General features: G+C 45.1%; 1 protein-coding gene across 3 annotated transcripts in view; it reads right to left on the minus strand.

Annotated features, from left to right (window-relative positions):
- The window catches only part of ZBTB38 (zinc finger and BTB domain containing 38), a 55,438-nt gene that overhangs the window by 20,236 nt on the left and 7,227 nt on the right, over window positions 1-27,975 (minus strand). Inside the window, exons 1-2 of one of the 3 annotated variants that reach the window (XM_082840240.1) lie at window positions 22,835-22,945; window positions 21,310-21,414 (exon numbers count right to left, since the gene is read on the minus strand). The gene's annotated coding sequence lies outside the window, so the exon portion shown is untranslated. Of the gene's footprint in view, window positions 1-21,309; window positions 21,415-22,186; window positions 22,288-22,834; window positions 22,946-27,975 lie in introns of those variants that run through there. The other 2 variants (XM_082840241.1, XM_082840242.1) reach the window with 2 other exon arrangements.

A 27,975-nucleotide genomic window follows, 5' to 3' on the forward strand; every position in this document is an offset into this window, starting at 1 on the left:
TCTTCCGGCAAAACAACCCTAAACTAGGTATCAGCTTAAATCAGGAATAGACTGATCAGTACTAGTTAGGTAATCTGCCTGACAACCCCCGTCATCCCCTACAAGGAAAGGAACCTTGCAATAATCAACCCACCTTTTTGCCTAGTATAATTTCCTTGTTCTGTTCCCTTCCTCCAGTAAAATCTCTCACCTTGTACAGCTCTTTGGAGCTCCTTTCTATCTGCTAGACTGCATGCTACCTGACTCATGAATCACTAAATATAAAGCCAGTAAGATCTTTAAAATGTACTCAGTTGAATTTTGTTCTTTTGCCTTTAAGCTCCAGGGATTTGGCCTTTTGTCTACTGAGTGCTTGGACGGAATTAGCAACAAACCTTTAAAAAGTTAACTGTTTTTTTAAATACTAAAAATTTAAAGTTGTCAATATGTGGGTATAGCCTAAGGCCCTGGTGCTGGGTGTCTGTAAGGACCCTGTTTCTGTATCTGTCCTCCCTTCAAGCACTCCCAGAGGTGTCCACTCTCTGTAACCACTTTTCAGTTCCTTCCAATGTTTCCCTCACTCAGCTTCCTCTCATGAGAAGCTGATCTGGAGAAGGTTCTGGGCTAAGGGAAGCACAGCTGGGCTTGTGGCCTGCTTCTGGGTCCCCAAACTGTGGATGCTTGTGCTTCCTGGTACACCAGTCTGTGACCCACTCCAAAGGCATACACAAGCCCTCTTCCCCCATCAGGCAACCAACAGTAAGATGGAAAAGGCATTGTAATGTGAGCTTATAATGGTGGGTCTCGGTGGAGCCGCACCTCAGGCTCACCTGTGGAACCTCAAGAAGAATACGTGCCAGGTGACACTGTTGACACTGAATCAGTTTCGGGAACAGGGTCTGGGCAGGCAGGCTTGTTGCATCCTGCTGAAAATTACCCAGGTATGTTATGCACACGAGTTGGTCCACGACTTCTAATTACATTTTGAAGAATCAGGTCACTGTGTCCCCTGCTTGTGTTGGAGCCCCTCTGGGCAGCCTTCCTGAGGGCTGCTTTAAAGTGACATCGACATCCCGCCACAAATGCGCCAACATCCCCAACTCGGCTCATTCTGTGAAGGAAGAAGTTCACCTAAACATGCCAGCCATGTGCCATGCCCCCAACACCAGACGAGCGCATCCCTGTGCCTGGCACTGTTCTACACACTCCGTATACACCATCCCGATGAAACCTCACAGCAACCTTATTTTGCAGATGAGAAAACGGAGACTCAGAAAGACCTTGTAACTCGACCAAGGTTATTTAGCCAGTGAGTGGTAGAGCTGGGATTAAAATCCGGGCAGGATGCCCCCCAAACCACACTCTTCACTGCAGATTCAGGAGCACCAAGAAAGAAAACACTTAGCTTTTCCAGCTCTTTCTCGGTATCAAAGGCTCCTATGCTCACGACCCCAGCCTACCTACCGGTGTGTGAGTGCTTTGGCAATCGGTAGCCCGGACTTGAGCAGGGCTGCCATGTGCAGGGGGACAGGTCATGTCCTGTGGTACATTGTGAGGGTAAAGGGCGGGGCTGAGAGCCAGTCCGCGCTCTGCTTGGCCAGGCATGTAACCTGGGTGAGGGCTGCATCCCCCTGCCAGGAGAAGCCATTTCCCCGATATGCACAAAGACTCCATATGGACCACCAGATGGCCCTGGGGTGAACACTTCAGGGAAATTCAGAATTTTCCATAAATTTCTACTTTTATTTTCTCAAGAAAAGTAAACTTCAAAGTAATAGCTGGCACTCATAAATATTATCATTTTGATCCACTTCCATTTGAAGGTAATATTTATCGAATGCCTTACCACCCACCAGTTATTGAGTGTAACACAGGGGCTACCACGAGAAGTGGGCACAGAAGGGGCAGAGGGGGGAGATTAAAGCTACTGAACTAAGAGAGCTGAGGGACCCCAGAGCACCGTATTAGTCCACTGCTGAAACAGGGCTCTCCCGAAGGATAATCTGGGACAAGGCAGCCCATGTCCAGTCTGGCACCATGGCTAAAAGCCTGAACTCTGGTGTCAAGTGGCTCTCGTCACATGCTGGCTCTGACCTTGGGCAAGTTTCTTAAACTCTGCACCTCAGCTTCTTCATCTGCAAAATGGAGCTAATAATAGAATCTACCAGGTTAACGTGAGGATTAAATGATAATACCTATAAAGTGCCTGGCTTAATGTCTGACACGAAATCAAGCTTAATAAACATTAGCTATTATTAGTATTACCATTACCAATTAATTATTATTAGTGGTAAATGTCAGCCGGAGCAAATACTACCAAGTCTTGGCCCCCAGGCCCCAAATCTAGGGCACATGAAATTCCTCAATGGCAGGGATAAGTATTCTATTTCACTGTGCACCCAGGGTTCCCCAGTCCCCACCCTAGTGTTTAATACCCCAGAGGGGCTCATTAACTTATCATTCTTCTTTAATGCAGAGAGCAGTTATTACATCTGAGCCTTAGCTCATATGTGGGCACTTAGTTACAAGTATCATTGAAATGATTTTCTTTTTTCAGTTGCATCATCTGTTAGCACTTCTTCTAAGCCTATGGAAGAAGGCATTAACATTTTAAATAAAAATGATTCATGGTGGCTATTGGCAACTTATTAACAATTCCAGTAAAAAGCTTGATAGAAAGGAAACTAAAATAATGTTTAACACAAATACTTAAATCATCTATACATTTCCAGTCTGTGCACTTGTCCTTTCAGGTCAGAAGGTCACTCAAATCTGGCTATATAAACACGGCCAGGCGCTGGCTGCTTGTGGGGTCACGTTCCTATTTTCGATGGCGATATTCTTTTATTTCACAAGAAAGCCTCCCCTGGGATCTGCTTCGTCACCTCTCCTGTCTCTTTAGACTCCTGGCAGACCACATTTGCTCCTTTGCCCTCACACCAAGGTTTTGCGGGATGAAGTCTTGAGACCTCCTCTCTCTTCTTTTAAACTAGGAACCTAATGATAGGTCAGTTTGGTTATGATTTATTTTAGAGAACATTCTGATGTTTCAGTTTTTTGATTTGAAAGTCTTTTTAGTTTATGTCTCAGTTTAATGGATTCATTAGGTTGTGGCTGATTCAGTTAAAAAAAAAAGTTTTTAATTTGGGTTCAGTCTGGGGTTTTGCACATTTATGTGCTGATTTTGGATTCTGGTTCAAGCTTCCACTGAAGTCCCTGATGAAAATTTTTGACAACTGTCAGAGGTAGTCAATTGTTCCGAGCTTTCTCCTTCCTGTTCCCGGGGGCCGTCCTTTCTCCCCCTAAAGATATAGAGACATCTTTATCCTCAGAGGGTAGAGCAGGGCCCCTGCTTACTTACTCCTGGGTTCAAACTCCAGTTCTGTCACTTAGTAGCTGTATGAATTTTAACAAGTTAATTAGCATCTCAAGACTTGTTTTTTTTTAATCTATAAAATGGATATAATAGTGCAACTTAATTCTTAATAGGATTAGAAGAGACAGTCCAGATAAAATGTAGTATCTCATTCTATTGCTCTTTTTCGCCCTGATAATTTCCCATGAAAATTCCAGAAAACAAAACAATTCCTACAACCCTTTTCTCTGGCCCACCTCATTATGATAATAGCAACCAATTTAACGCTTGTTGGTTGAAAGGGTGTTGGAAGCAGGGATCATTTTGTAAGTGGGGATTTCCCTGGGGCTGAAGTGGAGAGATGAGTGGCCTGGAGAGTCCCCGGCTTCCAGGGCTTCCAGGGCTTCCAGAGAGCCCGGGCAACTTAGCTCTGGGCAGGCTGGACGGTTAGGAGCTATGGGGCTCAGGCCAGGCTGACCCCAAAAGGAGGGAAGTTAGAAGAACATAATCATGGAAGGTAAGTGCAAAAATAAATATTTAGCAAAATAAGGGACTGTGGGTAATGCATTAAGCATTCCTGCACTAAGGTCTTGGGAGAATATGTTAATATGGGTACAGAAATGTAATTGAAAGAACAAATACCTCACTTTTAAAGAACAGGTACATGCATCATGATGTAATATAGTATCAACAGAGCCAAAAACTGTGTGTTAACAAATGCAAAATCGGGGACTCTTATTATTTGGGGGAGCCCTGCATGCCTTTACACATATTCCCCCAACCCCCTACCAACCCCACTGTGAAGGATAAGCAGAAAAGAAGAGGCTGGGGTTCTGAACATCCAGAGAGAGCTTCTACCCTCGAGCGGCCTCTCTAGGGCCACAGGTTGCTCTTTCCAGTCTGGTAAAGGCACTGAGCAAGGCTGCCCTCGACCGTCATCTTAGCCCTGGATGAGGTTATTACTCGGTTTCTTCCCACACAGAAATAGCAAGAACGTGGATGTGGCTAGCCTCACCAGCATTAGGAGACAGGGTGGGGGAAGGCAAAGCATTTTTCAGCCCGAGTGCTCTGTTCCCTTCACACCTTCAATCTGTTCCATCCTCACCTCTTAGGGAAGGGGGACTTTAAGCACCATAAGGTAAGTTATGCTCTGAGTGGCAATCAGTACCAGCAAGAAGGAGAGGGGGCAGGGCAGAGTCCTAGACCTGAGAGATGAGGCCGTTTGCAGGATACAGGGGGAAGGAGGTCAGAGGGGAAGCGGCTCGGGGCTCCTTCTTGAGGAGGCCTCTGTACTGATGCCCTCTATCCCCCGCCCCGGAAACAGGACCCTGGCTGTACTGTACCACAACTCTGGGAAGGTCTGGCTTTCTGTGTCACTGAGCCTGTCCACTCTGCCCTCCCAGGTGTCATGGGCATAATAATAGGGTTAGAGTCATAAAAGTAAATTCCCCAAGGAAGATCCTACCTCTGAAAGCAGGCAGCCCCTCTTCAAAACATGATCCCTAGACAGAGCCTTTCCCAGGCAGCAACTCTTTCAGGACTGTGTCCTGAGGTTCCTTTACATTTGATGACCAGAGTCCATTCCCAGTTCACAGAACCATGTCCACAAGATGGTGCTGAGTCCACACAAAGAGATGCTCTTGGGTCTTGAGTAACTGGGAATCTAGTCCCCCAAACCTTTCTCAAAATGTCAGATGACGGAGCCTCCCTTCAAAATAAACAGACCTTGGGTGTTCTGGATAACAAAAAGCAAAGGGAGCAAGCTTCTTAGTGGAGCGTGCCTTCTAACTCCTTCCTCATTTGCCACAGATGGATTCTAGAGATTCTGCAGACCAGGGGTAAGGACCACTCCACCTAGTGTGGCAATTTCCTCCTTAGGGGAGCAGTCCTCACGGGGAGCCCTCAGCTGTCAACTCTGCCACGCGACAGCCCTTGGAAGGTTTGCATGTCCCTTTCCTGGGCTAAGCATCTACCATTCCTTCAACTATGCCCTAGCAAAGAGAATTTTATAAGACGAGGAACTTTAGATTGTTTAGTCCAACGCTCCTATTTTAGATATGAGAAAATGGAGGGACGGAGAAGTAGAATGACTTGCCTAAGGTCTCATGGTGTGACCAAAACAGGTTTCTACACTTCTGGCTCCGCACGCCTTAAAATGCACCATACTCCTCAACTGGCAGCTGCTGGGACCCGCTCACTGACAGCAGGACTTTACAAAGTACCTGACCTCCCTAAGCCTCAGTCCCTTCACATATAAAATGGAGCAAATCATACACACCTCCTGGGGTGCTGGGGGGATTCGACGAGTATAGGAACACCCAGTCAGTGCAAGTGAACAGCAAATGGTACGTGCGCGATAACTGATTTTATTTATAATATACAGAATTTCTTTTTGGCATGGAGTTCTTCTTTCTGTCCTCGTGTTCTTCCTCTTTGGCTTGCCAACTTCCAGGACTGAATTTTTTTACCTGATACTCAAAAACTCACTTATTCGGGTCAAATTTAATGGTGTTCACTTGGTCCATTATCTCTAATCTGTTGGAATATTTTAGAACAGTTCCATCTTAAAATATACCTACTGATTCCTGAAAAATGATATGCTGACTCCCGCTCCAGGAACTTTCAGATAAGTTTAGGGTGGTGACATCTGTGACAAAAAAGCTGTTTGCTATGCTCTCCTCTGGAGAGTGGCAGAATGGGATTCAAGTTCAGAACTGTTTTACCGATGACGACTTAGAAAATATTCTTCAGTCTATTAGAATAAAAGAGATAAAGCCGCGGCTTCATCTTTAAAGAGGAAGGAGGTTGAAGCCACACAGTCACGAAGTCACCTTGACCCTGTGAAGAGAAACTCCGGCGTCTTAATACATTAATATGTTTGGAATGGAGATGCTAGGACCTCAGGGTAGGTGAGCTTTTGCTCTGAGACCCAGAAAACCTCAGAGCTGCTGGGGGTGAAATTGCTGGGAATAACCTACGAGTAAAAGAACAAGACATCAAGCCCCTGGAGCTGATCTGTGGTCTCTGGGTTGGTCCTTGGTTACAGGTGACCCAACGCAAAACCCTGACCATTACATTCTCTCAGCTCCATTGTATCAACAAGCACAGCAAGACTCTAATTTCCAACCATCCTTCTCCTTCCACATTCTCCCTAACTAGCCTGGGCCACTTGTTTTTACCCATCCCAGCATCCTCAGACCCTGCCGCACCGGGGAATTCAGCCAGCCCGCAGCTGTTCCAGTGCCCATATCTGCCCACCCAGAAAAACACCGCCTTCCCTGTCCTGACTGTTCCCAAACGCCAACTTTCTGGACCCAAACGCAGCACAGAGACAAGAACTCCTCCCCTTAGTCCTGTTTAGCCCTGTATCATTTACAAATCACTTTCATACACACCATCTCCTCTCCTTTCTCATAACACCCCTGTGGGCTGTGAAATAATATTTCCATTTCAAAGATGAAGATGCTGAAGCTCAGAAAAATTAAGCCAAAATCCCAACACCACGTGGCCTGCAACTGGCAAGGCTGGGTTTTCAACCCTGATCTTGTGACTCTGGGTCACAACTTCCTTCCAGCACACTTAAAAGGAAGACTATATTTATGCGATTCCAAATGTTAGTAAACATACACCACCATCTCATTTATGATTGATACGTTTAGTGGATGTGTATTTTTTATGCCAAATTCAGCATCGAATGTGTACTTGCCACTCAAAAAACTACACATTAACTATTTTTACCAATAAAACCAGTTTTTCCTGATCAGTCGATATACCAGACATACTGCTGACCAAGTGGTCATCTACACCTTCCCCTTCATATTCTCTGCCATTCTGCATTACCTGACCACACAGCATCTTGTTTAATTCATTCTGTAAAGTGGGAATGATACCTGAGATGACTACCATGAGAGTTAAACGAGGCAATGACTACAGAGACCTCAGCTAGCAAGTGTTCACTTAATGGTATTACATACTACTACCACCACCACTACTGCTACAACTTCATTACGTTCATTAAAACCAAGTAGTTTCGTTTTCTAAAAAGTGCCTGATGAACCAGAAGGCAGCGTGGATACAATGATTCAGAGAAACAGAAAAATGATTTTGTCCCCTCGGCCTTGTTTAATCCTTTCTTTCTTTCCCTTTTCAGCAGCCTCCTGGAGCCCACAGTCCAATGGAGGAGATAAGACATGCAGACCAACAGCTCCTCCATGATGATGGCAGTGCTCTAGTGAGCACGCCCAGGGTCTGGAGCAGGCAGCCTTAGGTTGGGTTTGCGGAAGGCGAGTCAGGGAGGGTGAGGTGGAACTGAGTCTTGAGAGATATGGAGCATTTTTTTGGAATCCAAGAGGGAAAAAGGCATTCTATTCTAGGGAAAGGTCAAGCAACGGCAAAGAAACAGGAAATGGAATGACGCATCTGGGGAAGGGCAAGGAGGTGGGATGTCTGTGGCATGGGGTGTGTGGGCAGGGCTGGGTGGGAGATGGAGGGCGAGAGACTGGCAGGGACCCAGTTGTGAAGAAAGCATCGACTTTGGACCTGATCCTCTAGCCCAGTAGTTCTCAACCCTTACCTGCACATTGGAATCACCTATGGGAACCTGAAAACATACCAACAGTCGGGCTCCAACTCGAGATTCTGGTTTGTTTGGTCTTGGGTGGATGCTAGGTATTGGGATTAAAAAGAAAAACAAACAACTCTCCAGGTGATTCTAACGTGCAGCCTGCACAAGGGTGAGTCATTTACGAGATGTGAAGCAAGAATCATTTGACACATTTGCAGACACGTCATTCTGGGAACAGTTTGATGAGAAGGATGCCTGGAGGGGATCTAGAAAGAAGGTAAGGAGACAGGTGGGGATGACAAGGAGAGAAAGAAGTGAAAGCTATTTGGATGGAAGCATCAACTAGCTGGACCTTGGAGGAGAAAGAAAGAGGGAAGAATGAAGGTTGACACACCAGTTCTGTTGCCTACACGTGCCATTAACAGGTAAGGAACCAGACCAAAGAGCTGGTTTGGAAAGAGGATGAGGTCTGTGTTCCCTCTGAGGAGCCTGTGGAAGACGCAGCTGGCACTCTCCAACAACGGGCCTCCATGACGGACTTTGATGATGAAAGAAAGCTGGGCTGAAGGTTCAGCTGTGCAGTGCACTGACACACAGGAGGTGGCTGCACACACAAGCACGGATAATGCCCAAGGAAAGCGGGTAAAAGGGAAATAGGGCAAAAGGAGGAACTTGAGGACTACCAGTACTGAGAGGGTAAATGGATCTATCAGATCACCTGGAGGCTCTTACTAAAAATTCAGTTTCCTGGTGCCACCCCAGACTGATTGCATCGGAACAGCCACAGGGTAAGACCCGAGGAACTGATTTGTCACAAGTTTCCAGGCACTTCTGAATCAAGGCTAGGCTTGACACTGTATCCATTTCCAAACACTGCCGTAACAAACTACCACAAACCTGGGGACTTAACACAAGAGAAATTTATTCTCTCACAGTTCTGGAGGCCAGAGGTCCAAAATCAAGGTGTTGGCAGGGCTGAGCTCTCTCTGAAGGCTCCAGGGAGGAGAGTCCTTCCTTGACTCTTCCAGCTTATGATGGTTCCAGGGTTCCTTGGCTTGTGGCTACATAACTCCAATCTCTACCTTCATCTTCACATGGCCCTCTCCTCTTTATGTGTCCCTCTTCTGTGTGTCTCTTATAAGGACATTTGTCATTGGATTCAGAGCCCACCTGATAACCCAGGATGAACTCATCTCAAGAGCCTTAAAAAATTTCCATCTGCAAAGACCTTTTTTTCCAAAAAAGGTCACATTCACAGCTTTGGGGATTTAGACGTAGCTTTGGGGATTTAGAGGTAGCTTTGGGGATTTAGACATAACTTCTGGGAGGCTACCAGACGCCACAGCAATAACTCATCTGGGTGGATGGGAGAGGGGACTGGGGGCCAGATCTCCAAGCTAAGTTCTCCAACAGTGGCAGGAAGAGGTGGAAGAAAGAAAGAGAGGGCCATTTCAGGAACTGCTAAGTATACAGTTCCACTTCCGAGTCTCATGTAGCTCTAAGGACCCCAGGCCACTAAGTGTCCAGTGCCTCAGGCCATCTGAAAGTACAGTACAGAAAGGAAAAAAATCACCACAATCATAAATTAACAAAATACTAGACCACATTACCCTCAAAATACAGGCGAGAGCTTTGAGGGGCTGAAAAGGCTTTTAGTTAATTCACTTCCTAAACTAAATGAATTTGATACGAAGCTAGGATTTCATCTCTAAGGTACTGTGGCCATTTTCTCCTCACCACCTTAGTGGCTTCCTGTCCAAACAATAAGCCACCATGGCAGCATGGGATCGGTTACTTCTACTTTGCAAAATGTTTCTTAGAAGCAGGCAATACATTAAAAAACGTTCAGTGGGCTTCTCTGGCGGCGCAGTGGTTGAGAGTCCGCCTGCCGATGCAGGGGACACAGGTTCGTGCCCCCGTCCGGGAAGATCCCACATGCCGCGGAGCGGCTGGGCCCGTGAGCCATGGCCGCTGAGCCTGCGCATCCGGAGCCTCTGCTCCGCAACGGGAGAGGCCACAACAGTGAGAGGCCCGCGTACCGCAAACAAACAAACAAACAAACAAAAAAACGTTCAGCTATACCTCCCTTCTCATCACCTACCAGGGTCCCAAAATCTTCACTGAGACTGGCTTGCCCCTCATTTTTACACTGATATATGTTCTACCTTTAAAGTTCTACATTTTTCTATTTGTGTCGGCTCCCTGATGCACAAAGGTTGTCTGTCCTCTAATATAGGAATTTCCCTTCTTGGCAACAGGGTTTGCATGGCCAGAAGGTCAATAGGGTGGAAGAGGAATCAGGTACTTTGTTGAGGTTAAGGTCACAGCCAGGGGACTGAAGCCTTCAGAATCAGATTCTTAGTGTGGTCAAAACCACCCCGTCATACATCCCTACCGTATAATGTCAAAGGCACATCCCTCCCCAGCATCCACCCCTGAGACTGACCCAAAGTACCGCCTAGTTAGCAAGTCCACAGGGACCAATCTCTATGCAAGCCTGTGTCTGTACTTCACCACGGTGTCTAGAGCAGTGCTCCCCAAACATCAGTGCACAGGAGTGAGCTGGGGATCATGGAAAGTGCATTTTCTGACACAGTGGGTTATGTATGTGTGGTCCATCTTCCTTTATGTCAGGGTGCTGGTGGCAGAGGTACACAACCAAGTCTAAGGTTTAAGGAAACCAAGTTTCCGTATCCACTGGGGAAATGACAAGAGTTATAATGGCGGACATGATGCCAGTGACAATAAAAACTAATGTTTACTGAGCACTTTTTACATGCCAGGCCCTGTGCTAAGTGCTTTGCAGACATTATGACTCACTTAGCGCCAAGAGAGCTGACGAAAACGAGAGTGATTAAAAGCTGTTAAAAAAAAAGGGAAGACGTTATAAATTCCAGGATGTGCGGAAGGTCAACAGAGTGTCAACAGAGAGAGAGGACAATTCTCACATTGTCCCAGCCTAGGACGAGTTAGGAAGTTGCTAACTGCCTGATATTTCAGAAAGCATCCTTGGGCCAAGAGGTCAATGTCAGAGACCAGGTATATCAAGATATGCCCGCTGTCCTCTGCTGTCACCCCATGGCCCAGTGCCATCCAGGTTAGCCTCTGCAGGCCTGGCTCCATTCAGCTGCCCTGGGAGTGACATGGCCGGGTAAGGCGGGGCCTCCACTGGTGAGTCCTTCCTGTTCCGTCCTGAAATGGGCACACTGAGCGCTGGGCAGCTTAGTCAAGGCTGCTCTGTCTGATGCCTCTCCAGATGTCCTCCGACACACAAGCTGTGTTCTGCTGCTGCAAATCACTTTGCCTGTATGACATGGACACACTTCATATCCAGAGTAGCTCCTTTATTTGCTGTGACGTGGAGAAGGTTCAACAGCCATGAATTTTTCTTGGGCTGGGTCTCGGAGAGCTCCACGCCCAATGCTCTGCAGGAAGACTGGGCAAGCTGCCATTGAGGAAACCCAGCCTGGTGGATGGAGTCAGATGGTGTAGCTCTATAACTGCCGTGCAGAGCAGCAGTCCAGAAGCTGAACTCGGCCTGCAGACCCGTTTCATTCAACCCCAGAGTATTTTAAAATGTTTTAATGCCCTCCAGTTTGCCATGATCTAACCATTCTTATCTTCCTATACCCAGCCCACGTCGAACATTTATATTACCCTCCTGTCCCTGGATGTATCTGAATTTTAGACCCTAAACTATAACATAAGGATAGATCACTTAAGCCTGTAATATATCAACCTCCATACAGTGATTCCCAGCCCTCCTAAAATTTAAATGGTGAGATATCAGTATTCAAGCTTTCAAAACTACCAAAGTACTCCATCTTCATGAAGAAGGGGTGGTGAGAAGCCTTAACACGCAATATATTTGGGTCACATAATATTTCTTCAGGATCCCTCCAGTTTGTTCATTCCCATGTGGGAAATTTCCTACTGAGTCCTGGGGGACAGAGGGGCAGGTATCAAACTCTCCACTTTGCTTCAAAGTCAAATTTTAAAAAAATATTTATTTATTTACTTTTTGGCTGTGCCGCACGGCTTGCAGGATCTTAGTTCCTGACCAGGGATTGAACCTGGGCCCTGGCAGTAAAAGCACCGAGTCCTAACCACTGGACCGCCAGGGAATTCCCTAAAATCATTTTAATGATACAGTCTGCTCAGGCTTCGAGGAGGAGATGATAACTCCTAATCAGCCCTCCACAGAATCAGACTCTCACTCTCAGAGGCACCCAGCTCCCCATTTTAATAGAGCGTTCAGTTCCATAGTCATCGTACGCAGGTGATGCAATAAGGGAAGCAATAACTGCTGAGAATGCATAGCGGCTTAGCGGGTCAGGGTATTCTGAATTGATATCATGCTCCATCACAGCGTCACAGAGACAACAAGAAGTCCAGAAACTAGATCACAGAAATGGAGCCTGGAGGTCAAATAATGGGGTCAACACAATAGAGCATACCCAGCAAGATCACAAGTGTCCTCGGGGAATCTCAGAGAAGCATTCCATGGAACAATGGCGGTCAAGCCCAGGAAGCAAACCTCGCTCTAGAGACGTCGAGGGAGCTGGTGCAGAGCCGACCCACTTGGTCTGGGGAGCGGTCTAAGCATCTGTCATGCTGGGGGGACCTCCTGGAGAAGAGCTGCTGATGCTTTTTTTTTTAAAGCTATACTTTATTCTTTTCTTTTATTTCCTTCTTGGCCACGCCACGCGGCATGCAGGATTTCAGTTCCCAGACCAGGGATCCCACCCACGCCCCCTGCAGTGGAAGCAAGGAGTCTTAACCACTGGACCGCCAGGGAGGTCCCGAGCCTCTGGTGTTCTTGCCCAGCTCTGCCATGCCTCTTCCCCACCATCAACAGACAGCCCCACATTCACAGTGGTTCCCCACCTGGATTCAGACACAAAATGCCAAGGCACAGAGACCACTTTTATAGACCTGGGCTCCCAGATATTTAGTTGAGTCCATGTACATACTTTCCTTGCACACACATTTCCTTCTCTTCTGTTTTCCACAATCCTTCCTCCCATGTTTTCCATCACTTCTCTTCCACCTCCCACTTTTCCAGTTTGAAGCCACTGCTGGCAATACCGCAATCTCTGGAAAGAGGCCAGCCATGACAGCACAGATCTCTGAGGCAGCACGGGATTGTGAAAGTCACGCAAACTAGGATTCAGGAGATGCAGGTGACCGGCAGGGCCGTCAGGCAAGCCCACCGGCCAGTCTGACGTACAATCAGAGGCAAAGAAGCTTTTCTGTACTGCGGAAATGCTACAAAAACTCTGGCCAGACACACAAATGGATGCATGATGGTTTAGACAAAAGAAACTGACTGGGGAAAACTGCTGGGCGGGGATGGGGGGCGGGGGGGGGCAGGGAAGAGTACGAAAGGAACTAAGTTCCAGTTGACTTTTGCCAATTTTACCCCCAAAGAAATTTGATTAAAACTAAATGAAGGTTTCTGGCAGTAGATATCCAAGTAGTTCCCCTGCTCACCTGTTTCAGAGTGAAATTATCTGGGGGTGAGGGGAACAGGGAGCAATTACATCAATAAATATGTTGTCTGCATTTAAAAAAAAGTAAAATTCCCCGAACAAACGCAAACCCACTGTAGATAAAAACCCACAATAGACTGTTTAGAAAAATTATGCTTTAGATACACTGATCTAAAAAAAAAAAAAAAACATCTAAAGAACAGGCTGTTCTGTAGAACAGCTCGAGTTTCTGCCTGTGCTTTCATTTTAGAAAACAAATGCTCATAGACTCCACAGGGGGAGGAGTTTAACACAGGGATTCAAACTCACAGAAAATGGCCACCGGGTTTTAGAAACCTGAACGCAACAAACAGGGGCACTCTGGGGACCTTCTGGGAACACAGGGCACTTACCTTTCACAAGAGTCATTGTCTAAAGGCAGATATAGCCTCTTTTTCCGACCAGCAACATAAATCATGGCCTCCAAAGTATTTGTTTGCTGAACGCCACAATGACTAATCACCCGACTTTTATTTTCCTCCCTGAGTCAGGAAACCTCATGGGGGGAAAAATAGGTCATTTTTAATGGAAGGTAGCTGCTAGGATTGGATGTAAGACTCCCGTTTAAGCTTCATAAAAGAGAAACAATTAAAGGCCTCGAAAAGTATTTCCTAAAATAGAGAGACGCGCAAATCATATTGGAAATGCCTATCATTAAATAGAAAAGAAAGTCTTAACACAGATCATTCGAACATGGTACAAAGCTCCTGAGTGGTTTCCTGAAAAAACGTCAAAAAACAAAGATGAACATTAAGAATATTAAATAGACAACAAAACAAGGTAAGAATTCACTTCGTAGTGCATATTCATTTAGAGAAAAACACGTTCTCCCAGGCAATTTCTGAGAGAACATTTCACTCTTTTTCTGTGCAAAAAGTCAACTTGCAGGGTACAGGGGCTAAAGGAACTCCAGAATTGCTAGACCTTGACAGGAAAAACTTTAAAGGTCAGGCTTTTTCTTTTTTTTTTTTTTAAACCTGATTTAGCACAGCACCCGGGGTAGGCCAGTTCTCTAACATCTGAGAGAAACCCCATTCGGGGCTTCATTTCACTGCCACGTCATCCCTTTTTCCATGTATCCCAGCACCTTCTGCTTCCTCAAAGTGGTCCTCCCACCCCTTCCCGTTTTAAAGCAAAGGTGGAACGTGCATTAGTGCAAAGGAAAGGGCAGAACACACAACAGGAGGAATCGGCAGCAGGCACCCGGGACGCAGCTGCTACGACTGGCAACTGCCTACCCCCATGAGCACCAAGGGCCACCCGAGACCCCGGCACCCCTGCTCTCCAAGTTCGGGTCAAGGACCACAAGACCAGAATAAATAGGCCTACGCAGGGACAGACCAGAATGCCGAGTAGGTTTTGGAAACAGAAAATCCTCACTTCGGTCTAGAAGCGAATCAGCATTCCGTCAGAACTAATCAGAAATCTCCATGCTTGCATGAAAAACGCTTATACGTTTGGGGAGACTGACTCTGAACGCCAGTCTCTCTTGTCTGGGAAGATAATAAATTCAGCTTTGTTTTTACTGAATCGCTGGTCTTATTATCTAGTGGTAATCAACTCTGCAAATAGTCAGAAGTTGTTCTAACACACGAACAGGAAAACTAACACAAACAAAACGGGACCTAGAAACAACATCCAACTCACAAAGCAGGAAGTGGCAGCTCCTATCTATCTCACCTGGCACAAAGCCGGCCTTCAGGGGTTACTGAAATAACCCCAGGATGTCCCTGTAGCATTTGTACAGCCACTGGATTTCTCGTGACAACGGGGCACCCTGTGATGAACACGCACATAGGCGTGGCCAGCAACGTGGGGTGTGTGAGCTGGGTCTTCCTCTTCATACTCCCTGAGAAAATGTTTCATTCCTCTTGAAACTACATTATTGTAGACCTTAGCAATTTTCATTTAAATAAGAGAGGGAAAGTGCTTTAAAAAACAGGAGACAGCCTTCTGCCTCTCCCAGATTAAAAAGAAATGTTCTTCATTATCTTAGTTGACAAGAAGCCCAGGGCTTCGATGGGTCAGAAAGTGTGCACCGTAGTGTCCTTTTAGCAATGTCTGTGAGAAGCCCAGCAGGCATGATAGGCTGCTCTCCCCAACAGAATAGTTGTGGAGTGCCAGTGCCTCCTTAGGCTTTGCTTACTGACTGCCACCTCCTGCTCTCCTGATAATCTGCCTTAGGACAGGACCTACCTGTTTCTGCAGACAGCGTACTGGACGGGCAAGGGACACTGGCTTCTGTTCCCAGTTTGCCACTAGCGGTGTGACCCTGAGCAAATCCTATGACTTCCCTGCACTTCCGTTCCCTTATCTGGAATGCAAAGAGGTTGGGCTAGTTTCTAAGGTTCTTCCTAGCCATAAAATTTCAAACCGTGATTCCCTACCTCCCATTTTGTCACCTTTTGATTGATTGCCAGCCAGTAAAAATCCTTATTTCCTCCAAAGCAGACAATCTCTCTCACTCTTAAATTCATGCACTTTCTTCAAAAGCGTATGGGGTAAAAGCAGAACCTGAGATCTGGCCAGTACTAGTATCCCTTCGCGGACAGTCGGAGGAAGCTCTGCAATCCGGGACCCCTGGCATGCCTCAGACGTGAAGTTGCCATATGCTCGCTTCAGCACCTCTGTTTAGGGGCCTTTGCCATCATTGAGCCAAACCTTCTCCAGTTACAGCTGAGGAAATCAAGCCAGCAAAGTTACGTGACTTTCTTTCCCAAGGTTGCACAGTGGGTCACGGGAAGAACTGCCAAGCCTCCAGTCCTGTCTCATACACGGTGGTCTTTTGACCTCTCCCCAGACCCCCTCTGCAGGGCTCTGGGCTCCTTCCCTGGCCCCCTGTAGACTTCCTCAGGGTCTCAGAGGGTAATCAACAAACACTTATTGTGCACCTCCGGGCAATCCCCTAAGGAACTGTTTTAAACTTTCGAAGTGACAGAGCGACTCTGGGAACACTTAGCCCCACACAGGGACCGGCACAGCTACAGCAAGACACAAATCTTGATCTTATCAGTGCAGAAATCCATTGGTGTTTTCACTCTAAAAGAAAAGCCTGCAGCAGCACTTGGATGGTAGATAAGAATAGGTGACAAAGATAGGGAGGGCCCACGAGGGTGGAGTCCTGATCTGGTACCTGGCACATAGTTTATATTTGTTGAACTAACTCAAGTTTGCACATTACCTTCGTCCATTTGCTTCTTGTCAAAAATTCTGAGGTTACTGTAATACCAGGGACAAGGGTCTCTAAGCCACAATCAGGAACAATGATCTATTTCATAGTCTCACTATGTGGGGTGTGGAGAGAGGAGGCTGGACTTTGGAGACAGATAAGAGCCCAGGGCGCGAAAATCTCATCTCTACAACATCTGCCACATTACTGAACCTCTTTGCCTCAATTTCTACCACACCGGGTTATGTGGAGATTCTAATAAGATGGCTGAGATAATGCACATAAGGTATAGAATGGACTTCATGAAATTCAGTCTGTCTTCTCTCCTCAAGGGCTATGGGTATAGACGGAGAAACCCTGATTCTAGGCAAGGCTCCAGGACATTGGCATCCTGTTCCAAAAGAAGCAAACCATCAATGGAATGCCAACAACAGTTATAAAATGACTCAGTATTGTTTTTTAATAAACATATCCCCACTGAGTCATCTGATTTGTAAATTACGTACAAGGAACGTAAAGTGCAATTTAATATACACAAGTCAAATATGTTTTATACTCTCCATACATAGCTTAACACCAAGCATGTTTATATGTCTCAATCCTTTCCTGTGAATAAGCAAAGAAGAGAGCTGGGACTAGGAGGGGAAAAAAAGATAAATTATTCTCTCATCTATAAAATGAGGTCGGGAACAATGTGAACTAAAAATTATATGATTCCAAGATGCGGAGAACAAAGGATATATAATGACACAGATGTTTATCAACCAGAAGACACAGAGTCAGATAGACAAATGCATCAAAATATTTTAATGGCGTGATTGTGCACCGTTACTGCCATTAAATATATTATTGGTAACAACATTAAAGTTATGCTGGTTTTGCAAACTCTGGGCATAGCGACAGGGTGTCACCACTTACTCTGCAGGGAAAAGAAGATGATTTGGGGGCTGTATGTCACCCAGTACTGCCGTGGATATACCGTGGATGGTGATAGTGAGGTGCGATAAGACCACCGTTCCTTCACATCTGGGATCCATGTGTTTTTATCTCATTGCAAATATAATCCGTAAACATGAATAACACAAATGTAAGATTTTCGAGCACAGGCATGTCTTCATGGAATTGAAATCAGCCTATCAAGTCTCAGGTTTACACCCTTCCTCTGCTTCCTAGAAACTGGCATTTGTTAACCTTCATCACAGCAGTGCTTGTTTAAAATGAAGATTCTCAGGGGTCCCACCTGAAATTTACTGAATTCGAATCTCTGTGCTAGGGACCTGGGAACCTACATTTTAATAAATTCCCCAAGTGGATTCTTATCCGTACTAAACTACTGGTCACTTGAACTCTCACAGGATAGGTTAGCTATCGTGGGAGGTATGCGCTTTCCATGACAAAACTAAGGCTTTGTGTATAGATGAATATTATGCAAAAATATATATACCTAAAAAAAGTTTTAAGGGGAAGGGAATCAGCATTTATTAATTGCCTACTATAGTATAGATCCTGAGCAAATTATATATTACTCAGTCTTCAAAATAATCCTATTTGAGTTATGGATGGAAAAAGTTAGGCTTAGAGAGTAACTTTTCTGAAGTCACAACCCTGGAAAATGGCCCAGCTAGGTTGTGAAACTAGATTTATCTGACCCCAGCCTTCTCATTCCATTGTACTAAGCTCATATGCCCGTGAAAACACACACACACTCTCACTCACACACACACACACACACACACACACACACACACACACACACACTCTTTCTCTCTCTCTCTCTCTCTCATGTCATACAACAGCCATATGGTAAAAGGCAAAATACAAATTTAATTACTGTTAGAAACCTTTGCGTCAACAGAAATGTAGTTTTTAAAAAGCTTTCTATCAACGGATCGTCTTTGGTCAATCTGTTGACAACAGAATAAAGTGGATGACTACCATTAAAACCACATTTAACAGCCTGAATTTTAGTAATCAGAAATGTGTTTTGGGGCTTGCAAGGATCAAATTCAACAGTGACTCTTCATTTGTGCAAGCTACGAATTTTTTGCAAATGAAACCACTTGATATTCATTCTGCAAGGAAAACACCAACAAAGGAAAGGAGAACACCAACAAATGTGTGATCTAGCGCTTGTCAAACCAATGGCCCTCCTGGGCCTCAACCCTCCTCCTCCTGCGTCTAACACTCCAGGCTCCCTCCTCTGGGAAACACCCTGCTCTGGCTTCTGGAGCCCTGTTCTCTTGTTCTTCCTCACTCTCTTTTTTTTTTGCGGTATGCGGGCCTCTCACCGCTGTGGCCTCTCCCGTTGCGGAGCACAGGCTCTGGACGCGCAGGCTCAGCGGCCACGGCTCACGGGCCCAGCCGCTCCGCGGCATGTGGGATCTTCCCGGACCGGGGCACGAACCGGTGTCCCCTGCATCGGCAGGCGGACTCTCAACCACTGAGCCACCAGGGAAGCCCTTCTTCCTCACTCTCTTGCCGGACTTTTCTCTAGGTCCTCCCTGGGTCCTTCTTTTCTCATAAGGCTCCACCCTCAAGCTTTGCTTCCCTAGAGTCTCCCACTGGAAAAATCTCCTCTCTCACCTCTCGACTTTTTCTCACAACCCAGTGTCTCCCAAACTAGCCCTGGCCTTCCTCCGGGGTACAAAGTCGCTGATCGTCTGGGGGACATCATACCTCAACACTTCAAACTCAGCCCCTCTAAAATGCAGCCCCTCACCTCCTTCCAAGTATCTTCATGGGTGCCGCTGCTTTGGAAATCTCAGTGTCAACTTTAGCTATTTCTTCTCTACTCAAGATTTCCAACTGAGTAGATTGGAAATCAGATAACAGATTGTGTCATTTTTTCCCTTCGTGTCTGTTCCTTTACTGTTTCACTGCTATCATCCATTTCCGGTCTTCCCTGAGTTCCCCCCAACCCTGCCTTTTCCTTGGTGGACTGTGGTCCTTGTCTTAACTGGTCTCCCTGTCTCTGGTTTCTGCCCTGCCTTTCCTTCCGATCTCATAGTAGGTACTCGATAAATATTCACTGTAACATTTATAGAACTCCTAGAAGTTTGCAAAGCACATTCATACTCAACATCTCCTTTTGGAGTTTCAAACGTTTTCCACTTGGAGCTTAAGTTTATTACAAGTAGCATTCAAGGCTTACAGCCTGATTTCTGTTACTTAATGCAATCACTGGAGCTACCTCTACCTTTGTACCTTGTAAATTAAAGTAGCTCTTAAATTGCTTTACTTCTGAACATTCAGTGTCTTGTGCGGCCTACAAGCTAAAAGTGGAGAGCATTTCAAGTCAAGGAAAGCCCCCTCGCCAAACTGCTTTTTCCTCTGCTGATAGGTTAAGTGGACAAAGAAAAGGCCTCTATGTAAAGGTGACAGTAACAGCAGAATCAAAAAATTAAAAGAAATTCCTTTCTGAAGATTTTAAGATTTTAAAAAAGATTTTCCTACTTATCCAGTTGGAATCCTATTTATGGTTTAATCTCCAACATCCTTGCAGCCAATATTCTAGCATGTTAACAGAAAAATTCTAATAGTTGAATGATAATTCCTTGTTAAGAGAATGCGCATGACCGTTATCATGACTGTAAAAACACAGTCATATGTTTGGTCTTGAATACCCAAGTAAGTGCCTTGTAGGAGCTCAATAAACATTTGTTGCATGAACAAATAAACAAATGAATTCAGAGAAGCCCTTACTATTGTTTATAAATTAAAAGCGTATGTATTCACAAGTGGATGGAAAGGTATGTTAAATTTGAATAAAATGAAAACTTGCATTGAAGGGCCAGAAGTATGATGTTATCAACTACTCTGGTCTCTTCCGGATCCGCTCCAACTGACTGCCGGGGAAGCAGGTGAAGAGGGGAGAAGCTAATGTCAGGCATTGCCCACCTGACTCCACCTCTCTGGAGTTAAGGTTATAAGCTCCTAGAGGGCAAGCACTTTCCCTTGAACTTCACGGTGCTAGCATTGTGCTTTACATACCGAATGTGCATCCTAAGTGTGGTCTGAGATGCAAAGCCCTCTACGACCTGCCTGCATTTTCACATTTCAAGCCTTCACATCTCTTCTTCCTTACTTCACAGGGTTATTGTGAGGAGTGAGTAAAAACACAGCACTTAAAGCCCTTAACACACTGCCTTGCACTCACACACAAAAGCGCTTGATAAATGGTAGTTGTTATTATCACTATCTGGGGCCCTGTCTATGCCTCAAAGGTGAAGTTTAGTGTTCTGGGCTGTCAATACTCATCTATGCAAACAGTGTGTGTCCTGGGGACGGGCTCTTCACGCTTGTATCCTCAGCGCCTAGCACGGTGGTCACCCTGCAGCAGGCCCAGAAGCTGACTGTATGACTGCGCAATCGAGATGCGAGCCCCAGGCCTTTCCCCACCCAGCCCACTGGGTCTCTCTGAAAAGTCATTTAACCTCTCTGGGCCTCAGTGACGTCTGTGGGTCCTTCCGGCCTGAAGAAGAGACCTACAGAACCTCCCACGACAGTCACTGACAGAACTGGAATGAGAAGCCCTTAGTTCCCCCTTCATGTCTCCTTAACAACAGCTCGCCTAAATGTCATTGTCACTTTGTAATCCCCAAACCTGGTGGATCGCTGGCAGCAAATCATAAGCTCCTTGGGAGTGGTTCAGTCCCTCAGAAAAAACATTTCCTATTTCACGTAGAGTACGGAGAGATGTAAATTCAGTTACCTCAGTTAGAACAGAGCAGGCTTAACAGAGTTAGTTTCTCGTGCTTTGGAAGAAATCACTTGGAAATCCTTGGTTCTGAGTCTTCCATCTCCACCGCATCGAGATCTAAAAGGAAGAAAAAAAGCAGTGTCCCATAACTGGGTGCCAGGACTGAATATATCAGCAACAAAAGTGATTGCAATTAGCCTGTGCACTGAACACCTACTGTAAGTAAAGCACTGGGCAAAGTGATTGACACATGCGACTTCATACAGTCCTCACAGGAGACATTCCCCCATTTTTACAGCTACATAAAGAGGCTCTGAAAGGTCACGGAATCTATTCAAGGTCACAGAGCTAGTTTACGTTAGACCTGGGACTTAAATGCAGGTTCAACTGATTCCAAACCCTGGGTTATTAACCTGTTAGTCAGGGTTTAGAAACTTTGACAGTGACCCACCATTTTTAAAAATCATATTATATAAAATGAACCCAAAGCCTAAAAAACAATGCTTACTCTTATTATGTGCAATGCACTCTGATATTTTCTAGTCTACTCTATTATTTTTTATATTGCATTATATATTCTATATCTTCAAAAAAAATCCGGTAGTAACCCACTAAACTGATTTCACAATCTTCTAATGGGTCTCTACTCTTGTTGGAAAAACACTACACTCAGAGATAGTACCTCACCAGAAGTTTCTCTGAAACCGCGGACTTAATCCTATGCTTTTTAACCATGAGAACCTGACCGAGCAGTTGAGCTTGATAATTAGGAGAAAACTCTTTAACCTTTAAAATATGTATAAAGCACCGTAATACGTATCATCCATAATGGATCCTGAGAAGAGATATTCAATTTGGGCCAAAGTCCAGAATGGAATTAGTCACTTACCTATAGCAGAGGAGTTATAAAGTGGCACCGCGGACAGACTAAAATCTCAGGTGATTTATAATATACCCTGCAAAGAAGTGGCTAACAGCGGGCGGTCATGTTGTACCAACAGAAGAGACCTAACTACTGCCGAAGCAGAAGGCTGAGATTGCAAGCCCCTGGGGGCAGGGCCCTGCCTTTGCACGTCCCCTTCAATTCCAGGGGCTCTGGTGTTCGACCAAGGAAATGCTCAGGTTCCCGATGGGTCAGGACCGGGGTCCGAGTCGCAGTCCCGGAGAGGGGAGATGCGGCTGTTAGCGCAGTTCCCAAGCCTGCTGGACTGGCGCCCGTCACGTCCCCAGCCCTTGGGTGCGCATTTGTCCCCGGCCCCCCGCCTTCCAGCACAGCCGCGCAGATGGGCCACTCGCTGCGGCGTAACGTGCCCGACCCTGCGGCTAGACCCCCTCCCCCAGGGCGCGGGCCCGGGCGTCCCGGCACCTGCGGGCGCCGGGTCGCCGTAGCAGCTCGGCTCTCCGACGTCCGCGGAGCTCCCAGCCCTGCGCCAGCGTTCCCCTGCCGGGTTTCGAGGCTCCCTCCTGGGAGAAGAGGGGGCGGGCCGGCCGCGTCTCGCCCACCCGTCCCGCATACGGCCCCTGCGGTGGCACTTACAGGGCTCGGCCGCTGCCCCGCGAGCGCGTTCCCCGGGGGTCCATGGCGCTTCCGGACCCGCGAGTCAGGCCGCGGCGTCTCGCAGCACCGCCCAGAAAATGGACGCCGGCGGCTCGGCTCGGCCGGCCCGGCCCGCCCCCGGCGTGGGGCTGGGGACGCAGCCTGGCCGGGAAGAGGGCTCCCCGGCCTTAGCCGCGGGCCGGATGTCGGAGCGTCAACGCGCCCAGGACCCGGCCTCGGGACGCACTACGACCCCGCGAGGCCTCAGGCCCAACCTGGGTGCGACTGGGGGCGGGGTGGGGGGAACCCACGACGGCCCCAAACGCCAGGAAGGGAGCAGCGGCCTCCGCCTCCCTCTCATGGGGGAGAACACAATTCAGAACCTGCCGCGAGGGCAGCCGAGTTAGGGGCTTTACGGCCACAGAGCCTAGTCACTATCAGAACCAGGCCTGGGTCCGCAGAGGGGTCCCTGGGTTCTGCACCCAGATTCCAGAGAACATCCAACCCTTGCACATTTAAGAGTCAGGCTTCAGAGAAGTCAACTGCAGTTTTAATTTAAATTCTCAGGAATCGAGTGTCACCTGCGCTTTCCCACGGCTGACAGGAGAGGCCTAGATTGATTTTCCTAACGTGCTATAAAAGCTAGTTCACGCAAAAGACCCGGGCCTCTGCCTGAAATAAAGCGCACTGCCTGCCTGCTAGGATCTCTCGTCCAAGATTCAGGGACTGCTCATTGAGAAAGTATTTACTGAGGCCTGCCACAAACTCGCCCTGCGGAGGAGCTAACAGCCTAGTGCTCTAATGTACAGGTTTTGTTTGCTTGTTTTCTACAAAACCATCCATGTTCCCTGCCTTTTGGTAGTATGAGTCTTATTTTAAAATTTTCTTTTGAAAAGATTCATTCCCAGGTTGCAATTTATCAAGGATAAGAAGTAGGTTCTTTGCACGCCTTACATCCTGTTTTTAGCTTGGAATACAGCGTACACAATTCTGCATCCTAGTTCCTGATCACGTTTTAAGATTGTGATCATTCTGATGAATAAAGGAGATTCCAATATTGCATACAAATTGGTTAAAACATTTTAATAATCACAGAGAAATATACTGACTTAAAGTCAAATTAAAGCATCACGTAATTTAAAAATAAAGACAGGGTTTTGAAGGTTGATAGACTGGGCAACCTGCACACACACGTACACTAGCAGATCGCAACCTCCTCAAAGCCAGTGCCCTTTATTCTTTCTCCGTGGGTCACGTTCAGAAAGAGCTATTCCACTAAACTGCATTTATTAACTGAGGATTCATCTTCGTACTTAAAAAAACCCAACAATCCTGCAATGTTTTTGTATACGTAATTGCCAATCAGCTACAAAACCTGAGCGAACACGTTGTTAATCATGGATTCCAAACTAAGGAAATCTGTGGTCTGATTGCAAGTTTATGTGTTTCCACTGAGGCTTCTGGGAAAACTAAGGCATGGGGATTAGGAACTTCTAGTTGGGAAGTGCCAGTATGAGGTGCTGTTCTCTGTGCTGTCCAGCGATTGGAAGGTGGGAGGTGGAAGAGTGAGGCAATTTGGCCTTTGGATTCTGCCTGCCTGGGTTTAAAGCCCAGCTTTGTCAATTACAAAGCTACTCACTGTGTGACTTTAGGCAAATTATTTAACCTCCCTGAGCCTTGGCTTGCTCATCTGTAAAATGGGGCTGATTTTCATATTACGCTTACCTCGTAGGGCTTTTTGACAGTTAAATGGGATAACACGCGTGAAGCATCTGCATACGGCTGTCGGTGCTCGAGGTCAAGTATTCAAAGTTCCTACCATCCAACCAGTAAGAATCGTAGTTCCCATATGTAAAGCAACTTTCATCCCATGGAAATTTTCCATGGGTAGGCTGCCAGGGTCACATGGGGAGTGACATAAAGGGATTTTAAATATAGGTCTGACTTCACTTTCTGTGCTGCTAACATGTTTCAGGTGATACCTTGATCAGATGCTGTCAACAGCTTGCTAAGGGTGAAATCGGCTCTGGCTTTCCTAAGAGGCTTAGCAAGTGAATGGCTCCTTACATCCACTTTGGAATTCATAAACAGTGGCATTTCTTTCCCACTAGGGCCAAATGTTTCTCCAAAAGCGAGTAGATTTCCCCTAAATTGTTATTAATAACTAAAATATCACGGCAACAGTTTTAAACACCACAGCCTAAAACTTACATAATCAGACTGTCCTTCAAAATTTTCCACCCTTCCTCATAACTGGTCACAGATTCTCTCTCTTAATCATTCTTCTTAGTATGGGGAATTATCTGGAAATTTCCAAGAACGTCCCAACTTGTCATAATTTTATTCTTTTCTGTAAAAATGTATTCCTTTCAAAACAACTAAATGTGATATATTTTTATATCCTTATAATATTTGTCATTTCAATGCATTTGCAAATAAGAAAAAAATATCCTAAGACTTTTAAGATTCTCTCCTCTCAAATTTTTACTAGTCCTTCAACATCTCCACAGCATGGCCCCTGATCCTTTTCTAGCGGCCTTTTCTAGGAAGCTGTCCTTGATTTGTACCTCATTTCATTTAATCCCCACATGATTTCTGTTATGTTACAACTGCCTGTTTCAGCTTTCTGATTTAAGACTCTTGGCCAATTTATTTACTGCCCCCCTTCTTTCTCTTTTTTAAGGTTTCAATGTTATCATTACATAGGAAAAAATCTAAAGTGTGTCCCTTTGAAACCCACTTGCTTCCTTTGTTTCCCGCCATGGGTTAGGAATCTGTAACTCGTTCTGCCTCCCATTCTTCACGCACTATTAATTTAATTTATTGTTTTACTTCTCTCTTGCCCTCATCCTGGGTACTCACCAAGTTCTGTCACTTGGCTCCCTCTTATATGGCTGCTTCTCTCTTTCCCTTTAAGCATTTTAAGAAAGTCCCTGTCCAAATCATCTTCTCTAATCTCCACTACATTCCTGAAAAGCGTCCTGTGATGTCGTGTTGAGAAGTCTACCAAGGGCCTTGCAGAGGCAGTGTGTAGAATGCAGGTGGCAGCTTCCCACCCCTGGGAGCCAGGCAGGAAGTAGTAGGAACTGGGGCCTACAGGATCATTCATGTCCCACCTAAATGGGGAATGGGGTTGTCACTACCCAGGCCCAGACCAATTGTTGCCAGGTGGTAATGCCAGATCTGCAGAATTTTCCAATGAAGCCCAAATCAGGATTTTTATATAAAATATATTCTGTGTCTTGATCAGGTCTCTAGCTGTAATGACCACTTTACAGAAAGTCTCTGAGACAGAGGAACATGTAAAGCAGTTGGGGGACGGGTGGTGGGATGAAATGGGAGATTGGGATTGACATATATACACTAATATGTATAAAATAGATAACTAATACGAACCTGCTGTATAAAAAGTAAACAAATAAAATTAAATTTAAAAACAACAAAAAACAGCACCAAGGAATGTAATCTGAAATTTCCGATTTGGGGAAACTCTATGAGTCAAATTGTTTCTTCAACAAAATTTTTATGACAATAGCAAGGATGAAAGAAAGAGAGGGAAGGAAACCTATAGATTAAGTGAAATTTAAGGGAACATTAATTGGACTGTATGGACCTCATTTGCAATTGTGCTTTGAACAAGTTTTTTTTTAAATGACCTAACTGGACAAATCTGAATGCTGACTATGATGTTTGAAGTTATTAAAGAATTATTGTTGTTTTTTGGTGTGATAATGATGCTGTGGTTCTTTTTCTTTTTCTTCCTTTTTTTTTTTTTTTTTTTATATAGCAAGTGTGTACATGTCAATCCCAAACTCCGTAACTCTCCCTACCCCAACCCTTCCTCCCTGGTAACTGTAAGTTCTCTGTGAGTCTGTTTCTGTTTTGTAAATAAGTTCATTTGTAAAGCTATATCATGTGGTTATTTTTCTTTCTTACTAAATCAACATTTTTTTTAGGATTCCATATTTTTAAAACTTTTTATTTAGAACTATTTCAAAGTTATAGAAGAGTTGCAAGAATAGTACCAAAAAACTATATACACTCCAATCATATCTTTTTAGCTATTTTTATTCTTGAATCATTTGTAAGTTGCAAACATTCTCTTCCACACCTAAATACTTTAGCATTTATTTCCTAAAAAAAAAAAAAGCGTCTTCTCTTAGTATCCTTGTCTTTTAGAGAATCATATTAAAATATTTAGCAATAGAGCGATATGATCTGGGATTTGCTTTAAAATAATACAGGAGAGGATTTACATGAAACAAGATTGGCCAGCCATTGAGAACTGTTGAAGCTGGGCGAGGACTATACAGTGGTTCATTAAACTAGCTTTTTCATATTGTACGCGTGTTTAAGATTTTCACGATAAAGTTTTAAAAGATTATGTTAATGAGAGACTTTAAAATGATATAAAATGCTTATGATATGATATTAAGTAAATAAAAAGAAGATACAAAATTGTCTATATTATCTCAACTATTAAAAAAATCGCCAGGCATAGATAAAGGACTGAAGGAATGCACGCCAAAATGTTAACATTCCGAATTAATTCAAAGTAGATATATATTACTTTTATAATTAGAAGTAAAAAATACAATTCAAAAAATAGAAAACAGAAAGTTGGCAATGGATTCAATTAAAATTCTTGTTAGAAGTCAAACAAAGTACATATATGGGTTGGACTGACCAATGGGCCCCCAGTTTGCAGCTTTTGTCTTAGAAAATGGGTCCACAAACTACGTCCTACAGGCCAATTTTGCTTGCCACCTGTTTTTGTACAACCTTCAAGCTGAGGATGGTTTTGACATCTTTAAATGACTGAAAAAATAAATCAATAGTAAAATAATATTTCATGACATGAAAATTAAATGAAATTCAAATTTCATTGTCCATAAGTGAAATTTTACTGGGACACAGGCACAGCCAATCATTTCTGTATCTATGGCACTATGTGTGTATATATATAAAATATATATAATTATTATTATACTTCATATTATATATTAGTATGTTTTTAATTTCATCAATAAAGAGTTCATAGAAATTTATTTTCTTTGTTGTTATATAAATACCTACATATCATCCTCAGTTTTGCCTTGATCCACAGAGCCTAAAATATTTACTATCTGGCCCTTTACGGA

This window comes from Leucopleurus acutus, assembly GCF_964270905.1.
Source record: "Leucopleurus acutus genome assembly, chromosome: 5".
Classification (NCBI taxonomy): Eukaryota; Metazoa; Chordata; class Mammalia; order Artiodactyla; family Delphinidae; genus Leucopleurus; species Leucopleurus acutus.